The sequence below is a fragment of the Channa argus genome, chromosome 21 (genome assembly GCF_033026475.1).
Source record: "Channa argus isolate prfri chromosome 21, Channa argus male v1.0, whole genome shotgun sequence".
Classification (NCBI taxonomy): domain Eukaryota; kingdom Metazoa; phylum Chordata; class Actinopteri; order Anabantiformes; family Channidae; genus Channa; species Channa argus.
In genome coordinates this window covers 18,790,087-18,805,020 of record NC_090217.1, presented here as the reverse complement: position 1 = coordinate 18,805,020, position 14,934 = coordinate 18,790,087, and the positions used below count along the sequence as shown (strand labels likewise).

General features: G+C 45.4%; 18 non-coding genes across 18 annotated transcripts; 6 read left to right on the top strand and 12 right to left on the bottom strand.

Moving 5' to 3' along the window:
• Positions 1-165: 165 nt before the first annotated feature.
• trnas-uga (transfer RNA serine (anticodon UGA)) lies at positions 166-247 on the bottom strand. The gene has a single exon. It is a non-coding gene; the product is annotated as a tRNA-Ser (tRNA).
• A 533-nt stretch (positions 248-780) lies between these two features.
• Positions 781-852, top strand: trnae-cuc (transfer RNA glutamic acid (anticodon CUC)). The gene has a single exon. It is a non-coding gene; the product is annotated as a tRNA-Glu (tRNA).
• A 484-nt stretch (positions 853-1,336) lies between these two features.
• trnas-cga (transfer RNA serine (anticodon CGA)) lies at positions 1,337-1,418 on the bottom strand. The gene has a single exon. It is a non-coding gene; the product is annotated as a tRNA-Ser (tRNA).
• Positions 1,419-2,565: 1,147 nt separating this feature from the next.
• On the bottom strand, positions 2,566-2,647 carry trnas-uga (transfer RNA serine (anticodon UGA)). Its single transcript has one exon. It is a non-coding gene; the product is annotated as a tRNA-Ser (tRNA).
• Positions 2,648-3,181: 534 nt separating this feature from the next.
• trnae-cuc (transfer RNA glutamic acid (anticodon CUC)) lies at positions 3,182-3,253 on the top strand. Its single transcript has one exon. It is a non-coding gene; the product is annotated as a tRNA-Glu (tRNA).
• A 484-nt stretch (positions 3,254-3,737) lies between these two features.
• On the bottom strand, positions 3,738-3,819 carry trnas-cga (transfer RNA serine (anticodon CGA)). The gene has a single exon. It is a non-coding gene; the product is annotated as a tRNA-Ser (tRNA).
• Positions 3,820-4,966: 1,147 nt separating this feature from the next.
• Positions 4,967-5,048, bottom strand: trnas-uga (transfer RNA serine (anticodon UGA)). The gene has a single exon. It is a non-coding gene; the product is annotated as a tRNA-Ser (tRNA).
• A 1,553-nt stretch (positions 5,049-6,601) lies between these two features.
• On the bottom strand, positions 6,602-6,683 carry trnas-uga (transfer RNA serine (anticodon UGA)). The gene has a single exon. It is a non-coding gene; the product is annotated as a tRNA-Ser (tRNA).
• Positions 6,684-7,217: 534 nt separating this feature from the next.
• trnae-cuc (transfer RNA glutamic acid (anticodon CUC)) lies at positions 7,218-7,289 on the top strand. The gene has a single exon. It is a non-coding gene; the product is annotated as a tRNA-Glu (tRNA).
• Positions 7,290-7,773: 484 nt separating this feature from the next.
• On the bottom strand, positions 7,774-7,855 carry trnas-cga (transfer RNA serine (anticodon CGA)). The gene has a single exon. It is a non-coding gene; the product is annotated as a tRNA-Ser (tRNA).
• Positions 7,856-8,974: 1,119 nt separating this feature from the next.
• Positions 8,975-9,056, bottom strand: trnas-uga (transfer RNA serine (anticodon UGA)). The gene has a single exon. It is a non-coding gene; the product is annotated as a tRNA-Ser (tRNA).
• Positions 9,057-9,589: 533 nt separating this feature from the next.
• On the top strand, positions 9,590-9,661 carry trnae-cuc (transfer RNA glutamic acid (anticodon CUC)). The gene has a single exon. It is a non-coding gene; the product is annotated as a tRNA-Glu (tRNA).
• Positions 9,662-10,145: 484 nt separating this feature from the next.
• On the bottom strand, positions 10,146-10,227 carry trnas-cga (transfer RNA serine (anticodon CGA)). Its single transcript has one exon. It is a non-coding gene; the product is annotated as a tRNA-Ser (tRNA).
• A 1,297-nt stretch (positions 10,228-11,524) lies between these two features.
• Positions 11,525-11,606, bottom strand: trnas-uga (transfer RNA serine (anticodon UGA)). The gene has a single exon. It is a non-coding gene; the product is annotated as a tRNA-Ser (tRNA).
• Positions 11,607-12,140: 534 nt separating this feature from the next.
• trnae-cuc (transfer RNA glutamic acid (anticodon CUC)) lies at positions 12,141-12,212 on the top strand. The gene has a single exon. It is a non-coding gene; the product is annotated as a tRNA-Glu (tRNA).
• Positions 12,213-13,128: 916 nt separating this feature from the next.
• trnas-uga (transfer RNA serine (anticodon UGA)) lies at positions 13,129-13,210 on the bottom strand. Its single transcript has one exon. It is a non-coding gene; the product is annotated as a tRNA-Ser (tRNA).
• A 533-nt stretch (positions 13,211-13,743) lies between these two features.
• trnae-cuc (transfer RNA glutamic acid (anticodon CUC)) lies at positions 13,744-13,815 on the top strand. The gene has a single exon. It is a non-coding gene; the product is annotated as a tRNA-Glu (tRNA).
• Positions 13,816-14,299: 484 nt separating this feature from the next.
• On the bottom strand, positions 14,300-14,381 carry trnas-cga (transfer RNA serine (anticodon CGA)). Its single transcript has one exon. It is a non-coding gene; the product is annotated as a tRNA-Ser (tRNA).
• Between the last annotated feature and the right edge of the window lie 553 nt (positions 14,382-14,934).

Below are 14,934 nucleotides of genomic sequence, written 5' to 3'. Positions count from 1 at the left end.
AAATAATACGAGATCAATAGTCACAGGCCTTGCTGCTAAAGTCCATCAGGAACATTATTTGTTTTTGCCGTTTAATTCAGCTCAGGTGCGTTGGAAATGTCTGCACGTGTTATCTCCCTGGAGAAACCCATTATCACTGGAACACTGGGAAGAAAGGGAAGCATACGTAGCTGACAGGATTCGAACCTGCGCGGGGAAACCCCAATGGATTTCATGTCCATCGCCTTGACCACTCGGTCACAACTACTCAAAGATTGGAGGTGGGCTGCTTTCCTGGGATGACTGAACTTTGACAGCGTAAATCACACATCGGCCACAATGTCAGGGAGCGTCTAGGAAGCTCCACATTAGAAATCTTGACCTAAACAGAGGGTAGACTTATTTACAGAACATGGGTCGAAACAAAAGGAGCTGTCAACCATTTTTTTTTCATTTACAGGAGGCGCAATAATTATTAGGAATTATTACTAAAGTTGCTGTTGCACTGAAAATGGAATTCAAATGAGATAACGGACTTGTTTTATAGAGAGGCCAATGAATTTGACAACAATATTTAACCTTTCAAAAGTGCAATCGTTGTATTATACATTTTGTGAATACCAACGTTGGACCTGAGACCCACTATACTGTAGCGGCTAGGAGTCTCGCTCAGGGAATGCTGACCGGCAGCAAGCCTCTGCTGCTTTCAAATGCGAAATAACGAGTTGTAACGACCAAATTTGTGGGAGCCTGACTACTGGGTTATATAGTTTTCATTCTCGCTACTTCCCGTCTTGACTCTCCCTGATGGTCTAGTGGCTAGGATTCGGCGCTCTCACCGCCGCGGCCCGGGTTCGATTCCCGGTCAGGGAATTAGATCACATTGATGCTCTCCAATAACAATCTCCTGCAACTGTTTCCTTGTGCTTTTAGATCTCCATCACATCATTCCACACTTTGACACACTTCAGTTGGGCTGATAAGTACAAATTGTATATGAACTGAAGATGAATAAATACACCTCTCTCTATGTTGAAAGATGTATAGAAGGGGGTCCGCGTTTGTTGATCCCCATCACATTTTAAATAACAACGTACAGTTGCCAATGTAGCAGCTGGTATAAAAACGGAGGATCCCAACTTGCATACAGACCCGGCTGATGGATTGACAGTTTTGAGGGGTCTTGCTGTAATTCATTGACTAAACCTCCAAGTCATGGGAAATGATTTAGAAGGCCTACTTGGACAATGCATTGGCTAGGAATTCAGGAGCGTTGGGAATGTCTGCATGCGTTATCTCCCTGGAGAAACCCATTATCACTGGAACACTGGGAAGAAAGGGCCAAAAGGGAGGGATACGTAGCTGGCAGGATTCGAACCTGCGCGGAGAAACCCCAATGGATTTCGAGTCCATCGCCTTGACCACTCGGCCACAACTACTCAAAGACTCAAGCCGGGCTGCTTTCCAATGCGAACTAACGAGATGTAACGACCAAACTTGTGGGAGCCTGACTACTGGGTTATATTGTTTTCATTCTCGTTCTTTCTCCTCTTGACTCTCCCCGATGGTCTAGTGGCTAGGATTCGGCGCTCTCACCGCCGCGGCCAGGATTCGATTCCCGGTCAGGGAAGTTGCTCATTTTGATGCTCTCCAATAACAATCTCCTGCAACTGTTTCCTCGTTCTTTTAGATTTCCTTGACATCATTCCTCACTTTGACACGCTTCAGTTGGGCTGATGAGTACAAATTCTATATGTGCTGAACATGAATAAATACACCTCTCTCCATTTTGAAACATGTGTGGAAGGGGGGCCACTTTTGTTGCTCTGTAATTCACTGGCTAAACCTCCAAGTCATGGGAAATGATTTAGACGGCCTACTTGGACAATGCATTGCCTAGGAATCCCACAGAGGGGTCGTGGGCTATGCAAGCAGCTCTGCACTCATATATACCCCCGACACTTTGAAGATACGTCTTCAAATGTCAGCTCCTTCCAGAGACATTACTGCATTTACCGGCGTCCTCGTGGCTTGGAGTGTTTACATTTCTCCCACATCTGAATCCACAAAGCCATATTGTTATTGTTCATCCCCAAACTCTGCCATTTGACCCCATACTTTCAGACCATGCGCTACGTGAATGCCTGTGTGTAACACCTCCCCTTAGGAAGCAAATCCCACCTTCCACTTGAACAATGGGAAAAAAGGGTCAAAGTTAAGGCTTACGTAGTAACAGGATGTGAACCTGCGCTGGTGAACTCTTGGCCTCTAGAAAGCACGCGCCAAGTTTTTTACATGGCATCAGTCAAAAGAGACTGCGACATAAGGAGCAGGTCAACCGCTCGTTTGGATCACAACAGGAGCCAAAATTGTCATCAATCTATATTTACTTAGCTGTTGCACAGAAAACTCAAATAATACGAGATCAATAGTCACAGGCCTTGCTGCTAAAGTCCATCAGGAACATTATTTGTTTTTGCCGCTTAATTCAGCTCAGGTGCGTTGGAAATGTCTGCACGTGTTATCTCCCTGGAGAAACCCATTATCACTGGAACACTGGGAAGAAAGGGCCAAAAGGGAGGCGTACGTAGCTGACAGGATTCGAACCTGCGCGGGGAAACCCCAATGGATTTCAAGTCCATCACCTTGACCACTCGGCCACAACTACTCAAAGATTGGAGGTGGGCTGCTTTCCTGGGATGACTGAACTTTGACAGCGTAAATCACACATCGGCCACAATGTCAGGGAGCGTCAAGGAAGCTCCACATTAGAAATCTTGACCTAAACAGAGGGTAGACTTATTTACAGAACATGGGTCGAAACAAAAGGAGCTGTCAACCATTTTTTTTTTCATTTACAGGAGGCGCAATAATTATTAGGAATTATTACTAAAGTTGCTGTTGCACTGAAAATGGAATTCAAATGAGATAACGGACTTGTTTTATAGAGAGGCCAATGAATTTGACAACAATATTTAACCTTTCAAAAGTGCAATCGTTGTATTATACATTTTGTGAATACCAAAGTTGGACCTGAGACCCCCTATACTGTAGCGGCTAAAAGTCTCGCTCAGGGAATGCTGACCGGCAGCAAGCCTCTGCTGCTTTCAAATGCAAAATAACGAGGTGTAACGACCAAATTTGTGGGAGCCTGACTACTGGGTTATATAGTTTTCATTCTCGATCCTTCTCGTCTTGACTCTCCCTGATGGTCTAGTGGCTAGGATTCGGCGCTCTCACCCCCGCGGCCCGGGTTCGATTCCCGGTCAGGGAATTAGATCACATTGATGCTCTCCAATAACAATCTCCTGCAACTGTTTCCTTGTGCTTTTAGATCTCCATCACATCATTCCACACTTTGACACATTTCAGTTGGGCTGATAAGTACAAATTCTATATGAACTGAAGATGAATAAATACACCTCTCTCAATGTTGAAAGATGTATAGAAGGGGGCCCGCTTTTGTTGCTCCCCATCACATTTTAAAGAACAACGTACAGTTGCCAATGTAGCAGCTGGTATAAAAACGGAGGATCCCAACTTGCATACAGACCCGGCTGATGGATTGACAGTTTTGAGGGGTTTTGCTGTAATTCATTGACTAAACCTCCAAGTCATGGGAAATGATTTAGAAGGCCTACTTGGACAATGCATTGGCTAGGAATTCAGGAGCGTTGGGAATGTCTGCATGCGTTATCTCCCTGGAGAAACCCATTATCACTGGAACACTGGGAAGAAAGGGCCAAAAGGGAGGGATACGTAGCTGGCAGGATTCCAACCTGCGCGGGGAAACCCCAATGGATTTCGAGTCCATCGCCTTGACCACTCGGCCACAACTACTCAAAGACTCAAGCCGGGCTGCTTTCCAATGCGAAATAACGAGGTGTAACGACCAAACTTGTGGGAGCCTGACTACTGGGTTATATTGTTTTCATTCTCGTTCTTTCTCCTCTTGACTCTCCCTGATGGTCTAGTGGCTAGGATTCGGCGCTCTCACCGCCGCGGCCAGGATTCGATTCCCGGTCAGGGAAGTTGCTCATTTTGATGCTCTCCAATAACAATCTCCTGCAACTGTTTCCTCGTTCTTTTAAATTTCCTTGACATCATTCCTCACTTTGACACGCTTCAGTTGGGCTGATGAGTACAAATTCTATATGTGCTGAACATGAATAAATACACCTCTCTCCATTTTGAAACATGTGTGGAAGGGGGGCCACTTTTGTTGCTCTGTAATTCACTGGCTAAACCTCCAAGTCATGGGAAATGATTTAGACGGCCTACTTGGACAATGCATTGCCTAGGAATCCCACGGAGGGGTCGTGGGCTATGCAAGCAGCTCTGCACCCATATATACCCCCGACACTTTGAAGCTACGTCTTCAAATGTCAGCTCCTTCCAGAGACATTACTGCATTTACCGGCGTCTTCGTGGCTTGGAGTGTTTACATTTCTCCCACATCTGAATCCACAAAGCCATATTGTTATTGTTCATCCCCAAACTCTGCCATTTCACCCCATACTTTCAGACCATGCGCTACGTGAATGCCTGTGTGTAACACCTCCCCTTAGGAAGCAAATTCCACCTTCCACTTGAACAATGGGAATAAAGGGTCAAAGTTAAGGCTTACGTAGTAACAGGATGTGAACCTGCGCTGGTGAACTCTTGGCCTCTAGAAAGCACGCGCCAAGTTTTTTACATGGCATCAGTCAAAAGAGACTGCGACATAAGGAGCAGGTCAACCGCTCGTTTGGATCACAACAGGAGCCAAAATTGTCATCAATCTATATTTACTTAGCTGTTGCACAGAAAACTCAAATAATACGAGATCAATAGTCACAGGCCTTGCTGCTAAAGTCCATCAGGAACATTATTTGTTTTTGCCGCTTAATTCAGCTCAGGTGCGTTGGAAATGTCTGCACGTGTTATCTCCCTGAAGAAACCCATTATCACTGGAACACTGGGAAGAAAGGGCCAAAAGGGAGGCGTACGTAGCTGACAGGATTCGAACCTGCGCGGGGAAACCCCAATGGATTTCAAGTCCATCGCCTTGACCACTCGGCCACAACTACTCAAAGATTGGAGGTGGGCTGCTTTCCTGGGATGACTGAACTTTGACAGCGTAAATCACACATCGGCCACAATGTCAGGGAGCGTCAAGGAAGCTCCACATTAGAAATCTTGACCTAAACAGAGGGTAGACTTATTTACAGAACATGGGTCGAAACAAAAGGAGCTGTCAACCATTTTTTTTTCATTTACAGGAGGCGCAATAATTATTAGGAATTATTACTAAAGTTGCTGTTGCACTGAAAATGGAATTCAAATGAGATAACGGACTTGTTTTATAGAGAGGCCAATGAATTTGACAACAATATTTAACCTTTCAAAAGTGCAATCGTTGTATTATACATTTTGTGAATACCAAAGTTGGACCTGAGACCCCCTATACTGTAGCGGCTAGGAGTCTCGCTCAGGGAATGCTGACCGGCAGCAAACCTCTGCTGCTTTCCAATGCGAAATAACGAGGTGTAAGGACCAAGTATAGTTTTCATTCTCGCTCCTTCCCGTCTTGACTCTCCTTGATGGTCTAGTGGCTAGGATTCGGTGCTCTCACCGCCGCGGCCCGGGTTCGATTCTCGGTCAGGGAATTAGATCACATTGATGCTCTCCAATAACAATCTCCTGCAACTGTTTCCTTGTGCTTTTAGATCTCCATCACATCATTCCACACTTTGACACATTTCAGTTGGGCTGATAAGTACAAATTCTATATGAACTGAAGATGAATAAATACACCTCTCTCAATGTTGAAAGATGTATAGAAGGGGGCCCGCTTTTGTTGCTCCCCATCACATTTTAAAGAACAACGTACAGTTGCCAATGTAGCAGCTGGTATAAAAACGGAGGATCCCAACTTGCATACAGACCCGGCTGATGGATTGACAGTTTTGAGGGGTTTTGCTGTAATTCATTGACTAAACCTCCAAGTCATGGGAAATGATTTAGAAGGCCTACTTGGACAATGCATTGGCTAGGAATTCAGGAGCGTTAGGAATGTCTGCATGCGTTATATCTTGAACAATGGGAAAAAAGGGTCAAAGTTAAGGCTTACGTAGTAACAGGATGTGAACCTGCGCTGGTAATCTCCAGTGCACGTCGAGTCTATGGGGTTGAGCACGGGGACCAAACTGCATCCAACGGGAACATAGGATGCTGTCCCGGAACAGTTGGACGTTGACATATGAAGCCTCTAAGCGGGGATGACGTCAAGCACCGTCAAAGACAGTCCACATGTGAACTCTTGGCCGAAAGAATGCGCCAAGTTTTTTACATGGCATCAGTCAAAAGAGACTGCGACATAAGGAGCAGGTCAACCGCTCGTTTGGATCACAACAGGAGCCAAAAATGTCATCAATCTATATTTACTTAGCTGTTGCACAGAAAACTCAAATAATGCGAGATCAATAGTCACAGGCCTTGCTGCTAAAGTCCATCAGGAACATTATTTGTTTTTGCCGCTTAATTCAGCTCAGGTGCGTAGGAAATGTCTGCACGTGTTATCTCCCTGGAGAAACCCATTATCACTGGAACACTGGGAAGAAAGGGCCAAAAGGGAGGCGTACGTAGCTGACAGGATTCGAACCTGCGCGGGGAAACCCCAATGGATTTCAAGTCCATCGCCTTGACCACTCGGCCACAACTACTCAAAGATTGGAGGTGGGCTGCTTTCCTGGGATGACTGAACTTTGACAGCGTAAATCACACATCGGCCACAATGTCAGGGATCGTCAAGGAAGCTCCACATTAGAAATCTTGACCTAAACAGAGGGTAGACTTATTTACAGAACATGGGTCGAAACAAAAGGAGCTGTCAACAATTTTTTTTTTCATTTACAAGAAGCGCAATAATTATTAGGAATTATTACTAAAGTTGCTGTTGCACTGAAAATGGAATTCAAATGAGATAACGGACTTGTTTTATAGAGAGGCCAATGAATTTGACAACAATATTTAACCTTTCAAAAGTGCAATCGTTGTATTATACATTTTGTGAATACCAAAGTTGGACCTGAGACCCCCTATACTGTAGCGGCTAGGAGTCTCGCTCAGGGAATGCTGACCGGCAGCAAGCCTCTGCTTCTTTCCAATGCGAAATAACGAGGTGTAACGACCAAATTTGTGGGAGCCTGACTACTGGGTTATATAGTTTTCATTCTCGCTCCTTCCCGTCTTGACTCTCCCTGATGGTCTAGTGGCTAGGATTAGGCGCTCTCACCGCCGCGGCCCGGGTTCAATTCCCGGTCAGGGAATTAGATCACATTGATGCTCTCCAATAACAATCTCCTGCAACTGTTTCCTTGTGCTTTTAGATCTCCATCACATCATTCCACACTTTGACACACTTCAGTTGGGCTGATAAGTACAAATTCTATATGAACTGAAGATGAATAAATACACCTCTCTCAATGTTGAAAGATGTATAGAAGGGGGCCCGCTTTTGTTGCTCCCCATCACATTTTAAAGAACAACGTACAGTTGCCAATGTAGCAGCTGGTATAACAACGGAGGATCCCAACTTGCATACAAACCCGGCTGATGGATTGACAGTTTTGAGGGGTTTTGCTGTAATTCATTGACTAAACCTCCAAGTCATGGGTAATGATTTAGAAGGCCTACTTGGACAATGCATTGGCTAGGAATTCAGGAGCGTTGGGAATGTCTGCATGCGTTATCTCCCTGAAGAAACCCATTATCACTGGAACACTGGGAAGAAAGGGCCAAAAGGGAGGGATACGTAGCTGGCAGGATTCCAACCTGCGCGGGGAAACCCCAATGGATTTCGAGTCCATCGCCTTGACCACTCGGCCACAACTACTCAAAGACTCAAGCCGGGCTGCTTTCCAATGCGAACTAACGAGGTGTAACGACCAAACTTGTGGGAGCCTGACTACTGGGTTATATTGTTTTCATTCTCGTTCTTTCTCCTCTTGACTCTCCCTGATGGTCTAGTGGCTAGGATTCGATTCCCGGTCAGGGAAGTTGCTCATTTTGATGCTCTCCAATAACAATCTCCTGCAACTGTTTCCTCGTTCTTTTAGATTTCCTTGACATCATTCCTCACTTTGACACGCTTCAGTTGGGCTGATGAGTACAAATTCTATATGTGCTGAACATGAAAAAATACACCTCTCTCCATTTTGAAACATGTGTGGAAGGGGGGCCACTTTTGTTGCTCTGTAATTCACTGGCTAAACCTCCAAGTCATGGGAAATGATTTAGACGGCGTACTTGGACAATGCATTGCCTAGGAATCCCACAGAGGGGTCGTGGGCTATGCAAGCATCTCTGCACCCATATATACCCCCGACACTTTGAAGCTACGTCTTCAAATGTCAGCTCCTTCCAGAGACATTACTGCATTTACCGGCGTCCTCGTGGCTTGGAGTGTTTACATTTCTCCCACATCTGAATCCACAAAGCCATATTGTTATTGTTCATCCCCAAACTCTGCCATTTGACCCCATACTTTCAGACCATGCGCTACGTGAATGCCTGTGTGTAACACCTCCCCTTAGGAAGCAAATCCCACCTTCCACTTGAACAATGGGAAAAAAGGGTCAAAGTTAAGGCTTACGTAGTAACAGGATGTGAACCTGCGCTGGTGAACTCTTGGCCTCTAGAAAGCACGCGCCAAGTTTTTTACATGGCACCAGTCAAAAGAGACTGCGACATAAGGAGCAGGTCAACCGCTCGTTTGGATCACAACAGGAGCCAAAATTGTCATCAATCTATATTTACTTAGCTGTTGCACAGAAAACTCAAATAATACGAGATCAATAGTCACAGGCCTTGCTGCTAAAGTCCATCAGGAACATTATTTGTTTTTGCCGCTTAATTCAGCTCAGGTGCGTTGGAAATGTCTGCACGTGTTATCTCCCTGGAGAAACCCATTATCACTGGAACACTGGGAAGAAAGGGCCAAAAGGGAGGCGTACGTAGCTGACAGGATTCGAACATACGCGGGGAAACCCCAATGGATTTCAAGTCCATCGCCTTGACCACTCGGCCACAACTACTCAAAGATTGGAGGTGGGCTGCTTTCCTGGGATGACTGAACTTTGACAGCGTAAATCACACATCGGCCACAATGTCAGGGAGCGTCAAGGAAGCTCCACATTAGAAATCTTGACCTAAACAGAGGGTAGACTTATTTACAGAACATGGGTCGAAACAAAAGGAGCTTTCAACCATTTTTTTTTCATTTACAGGAGGCGCAATAATTATTAGGAATTATTACTAAAGTTGCTGTTGCACTGAAAATGGAATTCAAATGAGATAACGGACTTGTTTTATAGAGAGGCCAATGAATTTGACAACAATATTTAACCTTTCAAAAGTGCAATCGTTGTATTATACATTTTGTGAATACCAAAGTTGGACCTGAGACCCCCTATACTGTAGCGGCTAGGAGTCTCGCTCAGGGAATGCTGACCGGCAGCAAGGCTCTGCTGCTTTCAAATGCGAAATAACGAGGTGTAACGACCAAATTTGTGGGAGCCTGACTACTGGGTTATATAGTTTTCATTCTCGCTCCTTCCCGTCTTGACTCTCCCTGATGGTCTAGTGGCTAGGAATCGGCGCTCTCACCGCCGCGGCCCGGGTTCGATTCCCGGTCAGGGAATTAGATCACATTGATGCTCTCCAATAACAATCTCCTGCAACTGTTTCCTTGTGCTTTTAGATCTCCATCACATCATTCCACACTTTGACACATTTCAGTTGGGCTGATAAGTACAAATTCTATATGAACTGAAGATGAATAAATACACCTCTCTCAATGTTGAAAGATGTATAGAAGGGGGCCCGCTTTTGTTGCTCCCCATCACATTTTAAAGAACAACGTACAGTTGCCAATGTAGCAGCTGGTATAAAAACGGAGGATCCCAACTTGCGTACAGACCCGGCTGATGGATTGACAGTTTTGAGGGGTTTTGCTGTAATTCATTGACTAAACCTCCAAGTCATGGGAAATGATTTAGAAGGCCTACTTGGACAATGCATTGGCTAGGAATTCAGGAGCGTTGGGAATGTCTGCATGCGTTATCTCCCTGGAGAAACCCATTATCACTGGAACACTGGGAAGAAAGGGCCAAAAGGGAGGGATACGTAGCTGGCAGGATTCCAACCTGCGCGGGGAAACCCCAATGGATTTCGAGTCCATCGCCTTGACCACTCGGCCACAACTACTCAAAGACTCAAGCCGGGCTGCTTTCCAATGCGAACTAACGAGGTGTAACGACCAAACTTGTGGGAGCCTGACTACTGGGTTATATTGTTTTCATTCTCGTTCTTTCGCCTCTTGACTCTCCCTGATGGTCTAGTGGCTAGGATTCGGCGCTCTCACCGCCGCGGCCAGGATTCGATTCCCGGTCAGGGAAGTTGCTCATTTTGATGCTCTCCAATAACAATCTCCTGCAACTGTTTCCTCGTTCTTTTAGATTTCCTTGACATCATTCCTCACTTTGACACGTTTCAGTTGGGCTGATGAGTACAAATTCTATATGTGCTGAACATGAATAAATACACCTCTCTCCATTTTGAAACATGTGTGGAAGGGGGGCCACTTTTGTTGCTCTGTAATTCACTGGCTAAACCTCCAAGTCATGGGAAATGATTTAGACGGCCTACTTGGACAATGCATTGCCTAGGAATCCCACAGAGGGGTCGTGGGCTATGCAAGCAGCTCTGCACCCATATATACCCCCGACACTTTGAAGCTACGTCTTCAAATGTCAGCTCCTTCCAGAGATATTACTGCATTTACCGGCGTCCTCGTGGCTTGGAGTGTTTACATTTCTCCCACATCTGAATCCACAAAGCCATATTGTTATTGTTCATCCCCAAACTCTGCCATTTGACCACATACTTTCAGACCATGCGCTACGTGAATGCGTGTGTGTAGCACCTCCCCTTAGGAAGCAAATCCCACCTTCCACTTGAACAATGGGAAAAAAGGGTCAAAGTTAAGGCTTACGTAGTAACAGGATGTGAACCTGCGCTGGTAATCTCCAGTGCACGTCGAGTCTATGGGGTTGAGCACGGGGACGAAACTGCTTCCAACGGGAACATAGGATGCTGTCCCGGAACTGTTGGACTTTGACATATGAAGCCTCTAAGCGGGGATGACGTCAAGCACCGTCAAAGACAGTCCACATGTGAACTCTTGGCCGAAAGAATGCGCCAAGTTTTTTACATGGCATCAGTCAAAAGAGACTGCGACATAAGGAGCAGGTCAACCGCTCGTTTGGATCACAACAGGAGCCAAAATTGTCATCAATCTATATTTACTTAGCTGTTGCACAGTAAACTCAAATAATACGAGATCAATAGTCACAGGCCTTGCTGCTAAAGTCCATCAGGAACATTATTTGTTTTTGCCGCTTAATTCAGCTCAGGTGCGTTGGAAATGTCTGCACGTGTTATCTCCCTGGAGAAACCCATTATCACTGGAACACTGGGAAGAAAGGGCCAAAAGGGAGGCATACGTAGCTGACAGGATTCTAACCTGCGCGGGCAAACCCCAATGGATTTCAAGTCCATCGCCTTGACCACTCGGCCACAACTACTCAAAGATTTGAGATGGGTTGCTTTCCTGGTATGACTGAACTTTGACAGCGCAAATCACACATCGGCCACAATGTCAGGGAGCGTCAAGGAAGCTCCACATTAGAAATCTTGACCTAAACAGAGGGTAGACTTATTTACAGAACATGGGTCGAAACAAAAGGAGCTGTCAACCATTTTTTTTTTCATTTACAAAAGGCTCAATAATTATTAGGAATTATTACTAAAGTTGCTGTTGCACTGAAAATGGAATTCAAATGAGATAACGGACTTGTTTTATAGAGAGGCCAATGAATTTGACAACAATATTTAACCTTTCAAAAGTGCAATCGTTGTATTATACATTTTGTGAATACCAAAGTTGGACCTGAGACCCCCTATACTGTAGCGGCTAGGAGTCTCGCTCAGGGAATGCTGACCGGCAGCAAGCCTCTGCTGCTTTCAAATGCGAAATAACGAGGTGTAACGACCAAATTTGTGGGAGCCTGACTACTGGGTTATATAGTTTTCATTCTCGCTCCTTCCCGTCTTGACTCTCCTTGATGGTCTAGTGGCTAGGATTCGGCGCTCTCACCGCCGCGGCCCGGGTTCGATTCTCGGTCAGGGAATTAGATCACATTGATGCTCTCCAATAACAATCTCCTGCAACTGTTTCCTTGTGCTTTTAGATTTCCTTGACATCATTCCTCACTTTGACACGCTTCAGTTGGGCTGATGAGTACAAATTCTATATGTGCTGAACATGAATAAATACACCTCTCTCCATTTTGAAACATGTGTGGAAGGGGGGCCACTTTTGTTGCTCTGTAATTCACTGGCTAAACCTCCAAGTCATGGGAAATGATTTAGACGGCGTACTTGGACAATGCATTGCCTAGGAATCCCACAGAGGGGTCGTGGGCTATGCAAGCAGCTCTGCACCCATATATACCCCCGACACTTTGAAGGTACGTCTTCAAATGTCAGCTCCTTCCAGAGACATTACTGCATTTACCGGCGTCCTCGTGGCTTGGAGTGTTTACATTTCTCCCACATCTGAATCCACAAAGCCATATTGTTATTGTTCATCCCCAAACTCTGCCATTTGACCCCATACTTTCAGACCATGCGCTACGTGAATGCCTGTGTGTAACACCTCCCCTTAGGAAGCAAATCCCACCTTCCACTTGAACAATGGGAAAAAAGGGTCAAAGTTAAGGCTTACGTAGTAACAGGATGTGAACCTGCGCTGGTGAACTCTTGGCCTCTAGAAAGCACGCGCCAAGTTTTTTACATGGCATCAGTCAAAAGAGACTGCGACATAAGGAGCAGGTCAACCGCTCGTTTGGATCACAACAGGAGCCAAAATTGTTATCAATCTATATTTACTTAGCTGTTGCACAGAAAACTCAAATAATACGAGATCAATAGTCACAGGCCTTGCTGCTAAAGTCCATCAGGAACATTATTTGTTTTTGTGTTATCTCCCTGGAGAAACCCATTATCACTGGAACACTGGGAAGAAAGGGCCAAAAGGGAGGCGTACGTAGCTGACAGGATTCGAACCTGCGCGGGGAAACCCCAATGGATTTCAAGTCTATCGCCTTGACCACTCGGCCACAACTACTCAAAGATTTGAGGTGGGTTGCTTTCCTGGGATGACTGAACTTTGACAGCGCAAATCACACATCGGCCACAATGTCAGGGAGCGTCAAGGAAGCTCCACATTAGAAATCTTGACCTAAACAGAGGGTAGACTTATTTACAGAACATGGGTCGAAACAAAAGGAGCTGTCAACCATTTTTTTTTCATTTACAGGAGGCGCAATAATTATTAGGAATTATTACTAAAGTTGCTGTTGCACTGAAAATGGAATTCAAATGAGATAACGGACTAGTTTTATAGAGATGCCAATGAATATGACAACAATATTTAACCTTTCAAAAGTGCAATCGTTGTATTATACATTTTGTGAATACCAAAGTTGGACCTGAGACCCCCTATACTGTAGCGGCTAGGAGTCTCGCTCAGGGAATGCTGACCGGCAGCAAGCCTCTGCTGCTTTCCAATGCGAAATAACGAGGTGTAACGACCAAATTTGTGGGAGCCTGACTACTGGGTTATATAGTTTTCATTCTCGCTCCTTCCCGTCTAAACTCTCCCTGATGGTCTAGTGGCTAGGATTCGGCGCTCTCACCGCCGCGGCCCGGGTTCGATTCCCGGTCAGGGAATTAGATCACATTGATGCTCTCCAATAACAATCTCCTGCAAGTGTTTCCTTGTGCTTTTAGATCTCCATCACATCATTCCACACTTTGACACATTTCAGTTGGGCTGATAAGTACAAATTCTATATGAACTGAAGATGAATAAATACACCTCTCTCAATGTTGAAAGATGTATAGAAGGGGGCCCGCTTTTGTTGCTCCCCATCACATTTTAAAGAACAACGTACAGTTGCCAATGTAGCAGCTGGTATAAAAACGGAGGATCCCAACTTGCATACAGACCCGGCTGATGGATTGACAGTTTTGAGGGGTTTTGCTGTAATTCATAGACTAAACCTCCAAGTCATGGGAAATGATTTAGAAGGCCTACTTGGACAATGCATTGGCTAGGAATTCAGGAGCGTTGGGAATGTCTGCATGCGTTATCTCCCTGGAGAAACCCATTATCACTGGAACACTGGGAAGAAAGGGCCAAAAGGGAGGGATACGTAGCTGGCAGGATTCCAACCTGCGCGGGGAAACCCCAATGGATTTCGAGTCCATCGCCTTGACCACTCGGCCACAACTACTCAAAGACTCAAGCCGGGCTGCTTTCCAATGCGAACTAACGAGGTGTAACGAACAAACTTGTGGGAGCCTGACTACTGGGTTATATTGTTTTCATTCTCGTTCTTTCTCCTCTTGACTGTCCCTGATGGTCTAGTGGCTAGGATTCGGCGCTCTCACCGCCGCGGCCAGGATTCGATTCCCGGTCAGGGAAGTTGCTCATTTTGATGCTCTCCAATAACAATCTCCTGCAACTGTTTCCTAGTTCTTTTAGATTTCCTTGACATCATTCCTCACTTTGACACGCTTCAGTTGGGCTGATGAGTACAAATTCTATATGTGCTGAACATGAATAAATACACCTCTCTCCATTTTGAAACATGTGTGGAAGGGGGGCCACTTTTGTTGCTCTGTAATTCACTGGCTAAACCTCCAAGTCATGGGAAATGATTTAGACGGCCTACTTGGACAATGCATTACCTAGGAATCCCACAGAGGGGTCGTGGGCTATGCAAGCAGCTCTGCACCCATATATACCCCCGACACTTTGAAGCTACGTCTTCAAATGTCAGCTCC